The 12,067-nt window shown below is 43.4% G+C and overlaps 1 long non-coding RNA gene across 5 annotated transcripts in view; it reads left to right on the forward strand.

The window, feature by feature from the left end:
• LOC146806014 (uncharacterized) overlaps positions 1-12,067 on the forward strand; it is a 664,408-nt gene that overhangs the window by 513,851 nt on the left and 138,490 nt on the right. Inside the window, exon 4 of one of the 5 annotated variants that reach the window (XR_014967972.1) lies at positions 3,030-3,100. The exons of the other annotated variants lie outside the window; for them this stretch is intronic. This is a non-coding gene — a long non-coding RNA (uncharacterized LOC146806014). The remainder of the gene's footprint in view (positions 1-3,029; positions 3,101-12,067) is intronic. 5 annotated transcript variants of the gene reach the window in all.

Consider the following 12,067-nt stretch of genomic DNA (forward strand, 5'->3'; position numbering starts at 1 on the left):
TGGGAATGTGAAGAGGGGGTATGTGTGAAGGAGTTTGTGTGAAGGTGTATATGTTAAGGTGTATGGGTGTAGTTGTTAGGGTGTGCTCTGTAGCTGCAGTGAGTCTGTTGCAAAGGCTCATGGTTTGTGTGTGTGGGCCCTTTTAATTGGTCCATTTGTGTGTGTGCCTGAGTTTGAAATTTTGGTGGGTGTGCTATATGAGGTGGTTGTGAGTTTGGGCCTCTGTTTGCCTGTTTGGATGTGTCAGGTCAGTCATTTTGATGTTTTCTCTACTGTAGACGTGTTTTGTGCGAGTCCTGGTTCAGTACGAGTCATTTTCGCGTATGTAAGGTGCGTACATATGCGATGTTGTTGTACCATGCTCGCATACGCAATGTTGTTGTAAGGTCTGTACATACGTGATGCTGGGGGACGGGGCTGGGATACGGTGCGTACAAGTACGGGGCTGGGGTACGGTGCTGGGGTACGGTGCGTACAAGTACGGGGTGGGGGTACGGTGCGTACAAGTACGGGGCTGGGGTATGGTGCTGGGGTATGGTGCGTACAAGTATGGGGCTGGGGTACGGTGCGTACAAGTATGGGGCTGGGGTACGGTGCTGGGGTACGGGGCGTACAAGTACGGGCCTGGGGTATGGTACGTACAAGTACAGGGCTGGGGTACGGTGCTGGGGTACGGTGCGTACAAGTACGGGGCTGGGATACGGTGCATACAAGTATGGGGCTGGGGTACGGTGCTGGGGTACGGTGCGTTCAAGTACGGGGCTGGGGTACAGTGCGTATAAGTATGGGGCTGGGGTACAGTGCGTACAATTATGGGGCTGGGGTACGGTGCGTACAAGTACGGGGCTGGGGTACGGTGTGGACATGGGGGGTATGGTGCTGACATACGGGGGGTACGGTGCTGACATACGGGGGTACATGCGGACATACGCGGGGATGCGAGTGGTACAGAGTTCGCTACGTACGGGAGGGTTTTACATAAGCTTGTATATTCGGAAGGCCGGTACGGATCGTACTTGTGCGCTCGGACTTCAGTTTTACGATTTGTACGTAAAACTGTCCTGGTACATCTTGTAGACCTTTTCCCGATACGATTCGTATGTATTTTTCACGTACAAATCATACTTCACCGGTGGGACGGGACTTGTAAGATTCGTACATAAAAATATACGTATACGAGTCATACAGGAATTTTTTTTACCCGATCGGAATTGGCACCTGAGTGTGGGATAAGAACCATTTCTGAATCTTGTACACCCAGAGACAGTGCTGTTTTTGCACTACTTGCTGTCTGTCATTTGTTGTGACACTAGGTATTGCTACAAGCATTTTCAAAATTCTCTTTAGTTAGACAATCATGAAATATATAGATATTTCAGCAGTACACCTCCGACATATAGGTCATGATTTTTAAAGTCTGCTCTTCCCATACCAGGGCATAGTTTCTACCGACCACAGGTTTTACAGCAATAAATCACTCTACTTCTTCTCAATCAATATTCTATCCATAGCTTCAAGGAACATATTAAAAGAAGACCGCATAAGATTTGCATCATGCATTTGTGGAAGTCAATCCATTTCTTTTAAATTTCACATACTTCCATGTTTTAGTTTTGTTCACTAAAAGACTTCCAGAACAAAAGAAGTAAAAAGTAAATTGATTTTCAGGAAAAGATAACTTGCTTTCTGTTAGACCTGTCAGCCTTAGGTTATTCTTCTCCCATCATTTTTGCCTCACTTTCGCCCTTTAGACTGCTCTTATTTTTGTTGTCCTTAGGACTCTGTGAACTTTACAACTGCTATCAAGTGGTAAAGAGCTTGCGCTCACCCGCCTAAGCCGTAGTTACCTTGGCCTATACCCAATTGCATATTTACTTAAACTCAGACATCCCTTGTTAAGTGGTATACCATATACCCAGGGCCTGCAAATTAAATTCTACCAGTGGGTTTGGAGAACTTATTGTGTCACCTACTTAAGCAGCACCTTACAACATGTCCCAGGTCTGCCATTGCAGCCTGAATGCAGTTCTAAACTGCCATGTCGACTCAGCATTAAATCCCCTAGCCAAGTCTTAAACTCCCCTAAGGTAGGCCCTAGGTAGCCCATATAGCAGGGTGCTGTGTATTTGAAATGTTTGATGTGCACTTTTAACTTTTACATGTGCTAATAGTGAAAAACTCCCAAATTTGTTTTTCAGTAGTGCGAGGCCTACCCCTTCCATATGATACCTTTGGAGATTCCTTTTTTTAATTTAATTTTTTTATTTTTAGTCCTCATTGTGCAATAAACAAGGTTAGGATATATCATGGGTCCCGATTCTAGCTATACCGTCTTGGATTTGCCCTTTGAGGTCGCAGAGGGGGAGGGGGGATCCAAACCATCTATGGGACCCCTATCTTCTTATCCCACTCGTTCCAAGGTGAGAGCTGCCTTCTGGAAATCATCAGCGCAGGTCCCATGCTTACGGATTATTGCTGTATTGCTTAGTTATTGGACATCAGGTTACCTTCTGTGGTTCAGGTCTGTGGATTATAGTTCTGTTACCAAGTATCCCAAAGTTCTGTTCTCTTACTATGCCTCCCACTCTGATCCAGTTTATTCATCCTTTGGATCAATGTTAACCATTTCCACTGTGTTGGCAGGCTATGGAGTATCCATTTGATACAGATTTCTCTTCTAGCCAATAAAATTAATACAAAGAACAGGTTTTTCTGTTTATTACTTAATTTAGAAATCTCTGGATTGTAGGTTCCTTCCCCGAACATGACTAGATCTGTTCTTACCTCTATGTGTTGGCTCATCACCTTCATGAGTATCTTACCCACATCATTCCCAAAATTCTGGATCTGGGGGCACTGCCGAAACATATGTAGGTCATACGCCATCTCTTCTTCGCATTGGGACAGCATTTCACCTTTTGTTTATTCTGCTTTGTCAATTACTTTGGCATCCAATATGCTCTGAGCATTGTGAATAAATGTTTTTTTTTTACTGAGAGGTGCAGATTTAATGGTATACCAAAATATAGAGATTGATACTTGCCATAATTCTTGTGTATCCAGCATCGGCAGATCCTTCCCCCAGATCTCTGCAGGTAAGGTAAAGTCTTCCTCCCCTGCTAAGATGAATGACCAATACCATCTCAACACTTCCTTCTTCTATGCCACGTTTCCTTGTATTTTCCTTTCGAAGTCGCTGTTTCCTGACCCATCCTTTGCTAGGGAATTAGCCCAGCTTGCTAGATGTCAATACATGAATTTAGATAATGTACCATTAGTCATTGTTAACAGTTGATTACATCCTATTAAGACATTCTCTTATAACAGTTGACCCCATTTTGCTGTACCCTAATCCTCCAAGTGAATTGAAAGTTTATCCTTGAAGGACTCTGGAGTTCATGAGGAGGACCAGATTGGGGCAAAGTCACTGTAATATGGTATTTTTAATGTTCTCCTAATTTGGTACCACAGTTTGGAGGCTGACCATAGCACCTTCCATTTCACCTTTTTGAAAAACTTTGGATGCCCAAATGTATATAAAAAAAGTTACCATCTGATTATGTTGTTGCTTGTAAGTAAGTAGGGTAAGTCTGTTGCTCTTTTAATAATGCTCTTAAATTCTTAAATTGGAATGCTCTACAATATTCATATAGATCAGTACTAGCAACCCCTCTGTGCTCCTTTTCCCTTTTAAGCTTTTTCCAAGCTATTCTGATCCCCTCCAAGGCCCTCAAGAAACTACTCTGTTCCCCTTGCAGCTTATTAAACCACTTTCTCCTGAATTCCAGTGGTATATTACTAAACATATACGTGAATTTTGGGAGGATTGCCATTTTTAGAATGGTGGAACACCCTATAAATGATAAAGGGAGCCCCCCCCTCGACTGTTCACTGTGGCAAAATGCTCGCCTGGAACATTAGAATGGAACAAAACCAAAATAAGATCCCAGCTATCCAAGTAGACAATCAGACAGATCCTAGCACAGATGACTCTGAAATCGAAAAGGATTTTACTACGTTCTTTAAAGAGCTATATTCAGATGATGCAGTGGCCTCAAGAGATGAAATAGGCTGCTACCTCAAGAAGATAGTAGTCCCAACCCTGTCATAAGAATAGAGTGATGACCTCAACACCAGGATAACAACTGAAGAGGTGGCAAGTATGATAGCGAAGCTAAAAAAAGGGAAAGCATCTGGCCCAGATGCATTACCTAACAAAATCTATGGTGTATTAAAAGAGGTTCTGGTCCCGCCCCTGACAGAGTTATTAAATGCTGTTTTTCTAAAAGGGCAAGATCTACCGAACTCATGGGAAGAAGCAACCTTATGTATAATATTGAAACCAGGGACAGACCCATAACGATGTGAGTCATACAGGCCTATGTAGCTATTGAACGGTGTTTATAAAATCTACAAACAAATTTTGGCTAGGAGGTTGGGCCAGGTAGCCGATCAGATGATACACCGAGACCAGAAGGGATTTATTAATGGAAGACAAATTCAGAAACTGACACATGAGTTGGTGGGTGCAATTGATGCGGCTATACAGGAGAAGATCCCCTTATCACTAGTTACCGTTCAAGGAGCAAAGGCATTCAATATGGTCAGCTGGCCTTTTCTGTACAAGGTCATCGGAATCTATAGACTAGGGAGTATAATCTCGGGGGCAATAAAATCTTTATACAAAAATCCAACAGCTAGGGTCTTTGTCAATGGTAATCTCACAGAGAAATTAGCTATTGAAAGAGGCACCCAGTAAGGATGCCCATTGTCGCCGTTTCTTTTCCATTTTTACATCAAACCATTAGCTAATGTTCTCAGATCCAATCATAAAATAATTTCCTTTAAGTATCAAGGCTAGGAGAAGAAAGTTGCTCTCTATGCAGGTGATTTTTTACCACTAACTAGCCAGCCTCATTCCAGATAATAGTAGAGATCCTGAATCAATTTGGGAAAGTATCAGGCTAACAAGACAATAAGCAAAAAACAGATCAATGAGTGGTATTCCCAAAGTAATAATCTGCTGGTAAAGGAAAGGATACAATACTTGGGTATACAGATACTGAAGGATATAGATAGAATAGCATATGTGAATTTTAACAAATTGTTGTCAGAAACTAAAGAGATTGTTTTATTGCATTTCATAGGCAGTATTTTCCAATTGGGAGCAGGTTACTATGTTATGTTATGTTATTAAGATTTCTAGAGCGCTCTGCTACCCTGAGGTGTCCTGGCGCTATGCACAACCTGCCAAAGGGGAAACTGAAGCAATTGTCTAGAAGATCGTCTGGGAAAATAACCAAGTTTTTAATCCCTTCCTAAAGAGGCGAAGTTCTGTAGAGTTCCTAAGATGGAAAGGAAGACTGTTCCATGCCTTAGTGGCACAATAGCGAAAACTCCTACCACCTCAGCTAGTTTTATTATGTCATGTTTGTGTCTTTGTGATTGTGGTGAAAAGCCAGCTGCTGTGACCTGCTGTGCACTCTGCAAGACTGCTTTTCTGTTCCTGAAGGGAATGCTTTGCTGCTTGGAGCCAGCCTTGAATCCTCAAAGGCCATCCGTGCTGTTGAGATCTTCACCTGAAAACAGGACTACTACAGTGGCTCCAAGTGCTAGTTTGTTGGCCTCCTGCACAGAGCCAGAGGGACACAAAATGCACTCACCATCTTGAACCCTCACCAGGACTCAGCGTGAGTGAGTTCTGAACCTCCAAGAGCTGTCCCACCAGCCCTGGACCCTTGGTTGTGGTGCTAAAGGTGCCAGATGGAACTTTCTTCGCTACCGCCCACTATCTCTTCCCACTGGAGATTTTTGACTTCCATTTCAGAGACTACGATCAAAGATAGAAATCTTCACCGTGGGTTTGACCCAAGGCTATCCGACGGCGATGCTCCCTCCTCGGAAATCTCCTGCAGCCTTTCCCAACTGAACTTTACCTTCTCAGCCACTTTTCTGAGAATTTCTTTTAAGTCCAAAGGTAGGCGCTGACCGGGCCCAATCCACTTTGTGTATCCAAACCGCCCTCCATCTTGGTCAGTCATATTTTTTGACGTGTACCCGGTCTCATGTTACTAGATGTCCACGGTTGGTGCTTTGAAACTTTCAATGGTAGTTTTCAATGGAAACTTTAAAAATTGGGGCAAGATGGCGACCGAGTAACCAGTCGTAGGTGGCTCCCCAAGGTGACAGCAGTACTCATGCCCACAGCTGTGGATAACTGAACATGGAGGTCACCCCAGCGACAGTGACAATCAGAGACACCAATTGCGCTATTAAAGCTCGAGCCTCACCAACATTCGTACTGGTGTTAGAGAGCGACTCACTTCGAGGCTGGGTTACGGCGTTGGTACCACTGGCAGAGCAGTTGATTCATGGCTGCCGAGGATTTGAGAGGGAGTTGGTCTGTGTCTCGGCGTCCGGATCGGTCGATATGCGTCCCAACATCGGCACAAAAGGCAGAGGTGGTGCCCAGCCCCCCAAGAAATCTCCACAACCGATAGCGCTGGAATCAGAGACAGTCCCTAGCACAATTCAGAGCAGGATACAGAGGAATCGGCCGGAGGCTTCCACGGATGGGAAGGGGAGGGGCGCGGGTGCACAACTCCAGCCCCAGCAACCTCGCATCGCCGTCTCTGTGATTGACATGCTGAGGGGAGCTGGAAGCAGCTCCAGTGAGCAACGAAAGGAATCAACGCAGACTGGGTCAGAGACTGAAAGGGAAGGTGGTCAGCAACAGAACCAGAATCAGTCCAGTAAGATAATAGCGGGGCATGAATAGCTGAGGGGGCATCATACAGGAAAAATGTGCAGTTGGATTAGATGGACTAGCAGCAAACGGGGGAGAAGGTCAAAAGCAGGCTGAGGAACTGGCAGCAACTAATACTGAAATAATGGGAGAGGCAGACAGGGAAGGGAGAAAGACGGTGATACCTGAGGATAATGAGTGGGATGAAGTTAGCCTTTCTGCATGCCACCAAGGGGGGGCAAATGAATCCAAGGAGCAGGGAAAAAGAGATGTAAAAAAAGATACTATAGATAAGAAAGTAGTGAACACAGGGGGAAAGAAAGGCCCACCCAACGGTCATGGTTTGAACCCCCTGTCCCAGAAGTAGCAGGAACATTGAAACCTGGAAACCCCTTGAGACTATTTAGAACCCCACAGGATCCAAGGGAACGGGAAAGGGAAATAGTCTCTGAGGCAAATGACTATTTCTCACTGTCCGATATTACATGGTCAGAGGAGGAGTCAGATATCTGATCTAAAAGTGGCTCCAGCGAGGCGGAAAGTGTAGCTGGAAGTGGTACCGGTAGTGGATTGGTTGGTAAGGGCACTGATAACTTCTCTACAACACAAAAAGCACACCATAAAGCAGCCAGAACCGGTAACCAGAAACAGAAGGATCTGAGGTGGGATTACTCGGCGGGTGATCTACTGGTTGGGGTTAATAATATAACTCCTACAGAGATGACACTGGTTGTGATACCCCCTACACCCCCACACTGGACTCTATTCTGCAGTGTGTAGTGGCCCACCGGGAAGAATCACGTCGTGAGAGCAAGTGGGCACAGAATGCCAATCATAAACTTCAAGGGGCAGTGAGGAAAGTTGCCAAAACTTGCAACATCATATGTGATCGAATGACCAAGCTTGAATTAAGAACAGCCTCATTGGAGATGGATGTTGCTGGTTCAAAGGGACAAGTGGAAGCTCATGAATCACAACTAGTGGATATCCAATGGAAACTGGAAGAGAGTGAAAATCGACAGAGGCGCAACAACCTTTGTTTTCTGGGTATTCCCGAGGGGAAGGAGGGATCGGATGCACGAGAATATATGGTACAACTATTGCAGAACTCTTTCCCGGATCTGGAAGGCTGGAACTGGTCACAGGAAGTCCAGAGGGTGCACTGAGTTCCGTTCACCCTCAGGCAGCCAATCTGCCCAGACGCTAAACCACGAGCGCTCCTGGTCTACTTTGGGAACTATTTGCTGAGACAAAGCGTGTTTGAAGAAGTTAGACCAGAGGCGCAGCGATCGACTGATTTTTTTGCAGGCCAGACTTTTGCCATGTCACCGTGGAGCGCCACTGGTGTCTGCGCCAGTTGATTCACCCCTTTCAGGAAAAAGGGGCGCAGGCATTTCTGCTAAATCCAGCCCATCTGAAAATAATATGGAGAGACCAGATGACATTTTTTACGTCAGAGATCAAGGAAAAGGAGTATCTCAACGCAGGGGGGAAATAAATTTGAAACTTTAAAAGTAACCACAAACTGGCTATATTATCAAAATAGGGTGGGAAGGTCAGAGGACTAAAGGCTTAGTGGATAGGATTAAGGGAAAAAGCTGGGTTTCACCAGGGTGTTTATTTAATTGCTTCAATCTCCCCACGACAATAGTATAGTAGACTCAAGAATCTGAGGTTATCTGAGTCAGGAGATGTTTTTGTCTCCTTGTCTGCTTTTCAGTCTCTTTTTTCTGTCTGGTGTATGTTTTTCTGCTTTTTTCTTCTTAAAAAAAAAGGGGGGGAAATGAAGGAAAAACTAAAATAAAATAGGAGATTTCTATAGCGACACTAATATTTATATTTGTCACCTTGGGAGGAAGTCACCATTCATCAACCACAGACCGACACAGGTCTGTCGCTTCTCAGAGATGGGAGGGGGGAAATGGGGGTGGGGGTAGGGAGTGAAGGGGTGAAGGGGGAGGGGAGGGAGGAATTGGGGGAGAGGAAAAAAGAAAAAACTCAGGGAAGCATATTTGTGTTGGAACATTAAGTGGTTAATGGATGTTAATCTGAACATCGGGTGCAAAGATCATTGTAGGCCTAGGAAAAAAGTACAGAGATGGGCAGGCTGAGTATTTGCTCTGTGAATATTGGAGGCCTCAATGACAGGGGTAAGAGAGGCCTGGTCGGGGAGGTATTATGTTCTCTGGGCACAGACATTTTATGTCAACAGGACACTCACCTCCCGTGGCAAAGTAGAAATCTTAACGCTATTCCAGGATACACTCAAGCTATCTGCTCATTCCAAACTACTAGGACCAGAGGTGTGGCAATCCATACATCTATTAGAATGCCACCACTAAAGCGTTTGTTATCAGACAAATGGGGTAGGTGGGCAATCGCTTTAATATCCAAGGTCACACTGTGTACTATCTATGGATCTGATTTGGATGACCCAGACTTACTGTTAGAGTTAGAACTTGAACTTGTATCCTGGCCGGCTCCTCTTGTCATTTGCAGGGATTTTAATATCCATTTGGAAGTTAATGGTATTGGTTCCTGTAGGGGGAATTATACGGGTAGGAAACCGCAAGTCTTCAAGGCACTAAAGGCTTTGGTGGAGAGCCATGGGCTAGTTGATCTGTGGTCCTATAAAAAATCAGCGGACCCAGGGTATACATATTTTTCATGCCCACGTAGAAAATATGTAAGGCTTGACTATGTTTTTGTCTCTGCAGCATTGGCTAATACAGGAAATATTAGGAAATTACCCAGGGTCCTATCAGATTATAATCCGCTCATACTGGATGTGGAGATTCAAGGCCATGAACGGTCATTTACAAGATGGTCCTTTGAGTTTTTCGACATGAATAGGTTCAGCACATCTAGGGAAATGGTCTGGGATACATTCAAAGCAGAGCTTAGGGGTGAGATTATTAGTTATGTGGGGCGACATAAGAAAAGACAGAAAGAAGAAATAAAGAAATTAATAGAAGAACTATCAAATTACGAGGTAGAACATATGCTTGCAATCGCTCAAAAACAGGAGGAGAAACAAGCACAAGTGGAATTGGCAGTTATAAGAATAAAGGCAAAAATCTATGGTATTTTTAATAAAACGAATGCAGAAATATATCAGACTCGTGTTCGGGACAACTATAAGTATAATGAGACATCAGGAAAACACCTGGCACTCCGCTTAAAACAAAGAGAAACTGCAAACCATATCTCAAGGTTGAAGGGAAAGGATAGTAAGATAGTGACTGAATCCCAGGAAATAATTAAGATATTCGCAGAGTTCTATATAGACTTATATAGCTCTAGGGATAGAGGTGTAAGAGATATGGAGGCAGTGGCAGTACCTCCTATTATACAGGAGCTAGAAGCGGATCTAACAATAAATGAAGTAATAGAGGCACTTCAGGCAATGGCTTTCGGTAAAGCGGCTGGTCCGGACGGAATCCCCATGGAGATTTATAAAGCTTTACAAATAGAAATAGCTCTTTTGTTTCTTGATCTGATTTTCGCAGTGCAACAAAAGGGGGCCCCACCACCATCTTGGCAGGAGACTAATATAGTCGTCTTTCTGAAAAAGGGAAAGGATATTTGCACAATTTATATGGGGGTACAAGAAGATTAGGAGGTCGATGAAATTCATGACTCTACCCCAGGACAGAGGCGGGTTGGCAGTCCCTAATTTGTTACATTATTATTGGGCGATGATGCTGCAGAAGATGTCTCTTTTGTTTAAATCTAGAATAGGGGCAGAATCTACCGTGGGAGATCAGTATAGGACCAACCCTCCTTCCATATATGAACTAGCTTTAGGCAAGGCAGCGCCGGGAAATTACTAAGGCACCTGAAAGGGAGCTATTACAAGAAAACACAATTCAAGTATATAAGAGCAGCTTGGAACGTTTGGCGTAAGGTCAGTAAGTTTTAAAAAAATTCCAAAGATCCAGAGACATCTACTTCTTTGGCAGTCTTCGATATTTCCTGGTCCGCTATATGATACTATAGGGCAAAGCTGGGAGAGGGCCGGAATTAACAACATAGGAGATATTACAAATTTAAATGGTATTATACCATTTGATGAACTCCGGTTTCGATATGGGATAGACTCTAGGTCAATCTTTAAATATATTCAAATCAGTGAAATGATTAAGCCCATGGTATCACAGATTACAGGTACTGCTCGAATGCCGATATTGAATTGTTTAGTATATGAGCAGCCACCCATAAAAGAATTATATTCAATTCTACAGAGGGCTATCAGTGACAACTTAGTTAGATTAGAAAGTGTTTGGGCAGACAAACTTTTAAACCAGGTTGTCGATTTATGCAGATCCCTAGAACTCTCAAAAAAACATATTTCTATCAGACAATCTTAAATGGTATTTAGATTGTATTTTACACCAGCAAAATTGTTTGCTTGGGGGAAAAGAGAAAACCACCTTTGTCCCAGGTGCGGTAAAGGTGACACAGTTCATATGTTTTTTGGCTGTGATAAATTGGATGTAATGAAACAAGGGATTAAAACCTTTATGTATCAAAACAAGGGACAGTTGATCCAATTAACTGCTACATTGATGTTATTTGGCTGTGACGAGACTCTACAGCTGGGACAAACCCAAGTATACTTCTGCTTCATAATAACAGTGGTAACTCGCATAATGATCGCCTCACAATGGAAGGATGTGAATCCTCCCACCTACCAGGCTTGGTACGCTAGATTATTTCATGTATATAACTTAGAGGTGGCATTATACAAATGTAAAGGCCGAAGAGCGAGGACAACGGGAACCCCTTATGGAGCAATAGGGGAAAAGAGGAATTATGTTGTATTGTGCCTGTCTGTTTTTGCTCTTATGTTCAGAGTAGGACCTATTTGTTCTTTGTTTACATCCTTAAGTAAGTGCTATGTAAAATTTTGTTCTTTGTTTTGTACTAAATGAATTAATGCATGCCTGAGAAAATAAATAAACAAAAAAAAGTAAACTTTAAAAATGTATAACTCAGATTAGACTTATGGAATTGTGTTTGTTTTGGTTTCAACTACATTATTAACATTCACTCTGTTTTTCTATATTGGTTTGGGATTGTTCTTGTGTTGTGCTTTTGCTTTAAAACTGTTTATGTGCTACATAGATACCTTACACATTGCCTCTAATTTAAGCCTGACTGCTTTTTGTGCCAGGTTACCCAGAGTTAAGCACTGGGTAATTTAGTGCCTCTTTGTGGATCATTCTGCAAGTGATTGTGACACCAACCAACAATGCAATTTCTCACACCTTCCTGTTTTAATCTGGGCACATTAGGATCAGAGAAGGATCGAGGGAACAG

This window comes from Triturus cristatus, chromosome 8 (genome assembly GCF_964204655.1).
Source record: "Triturus cristatus chromosome 8, aTriCri1.1, whole genome shotgun sequence".
Taxonomy (NCBI): domain Eukaryota; kingdom Metazoa; phylum Chordata; class Amphibia; order Caudata; family Salamandridae; genus Triturus; species Triturus cristatus.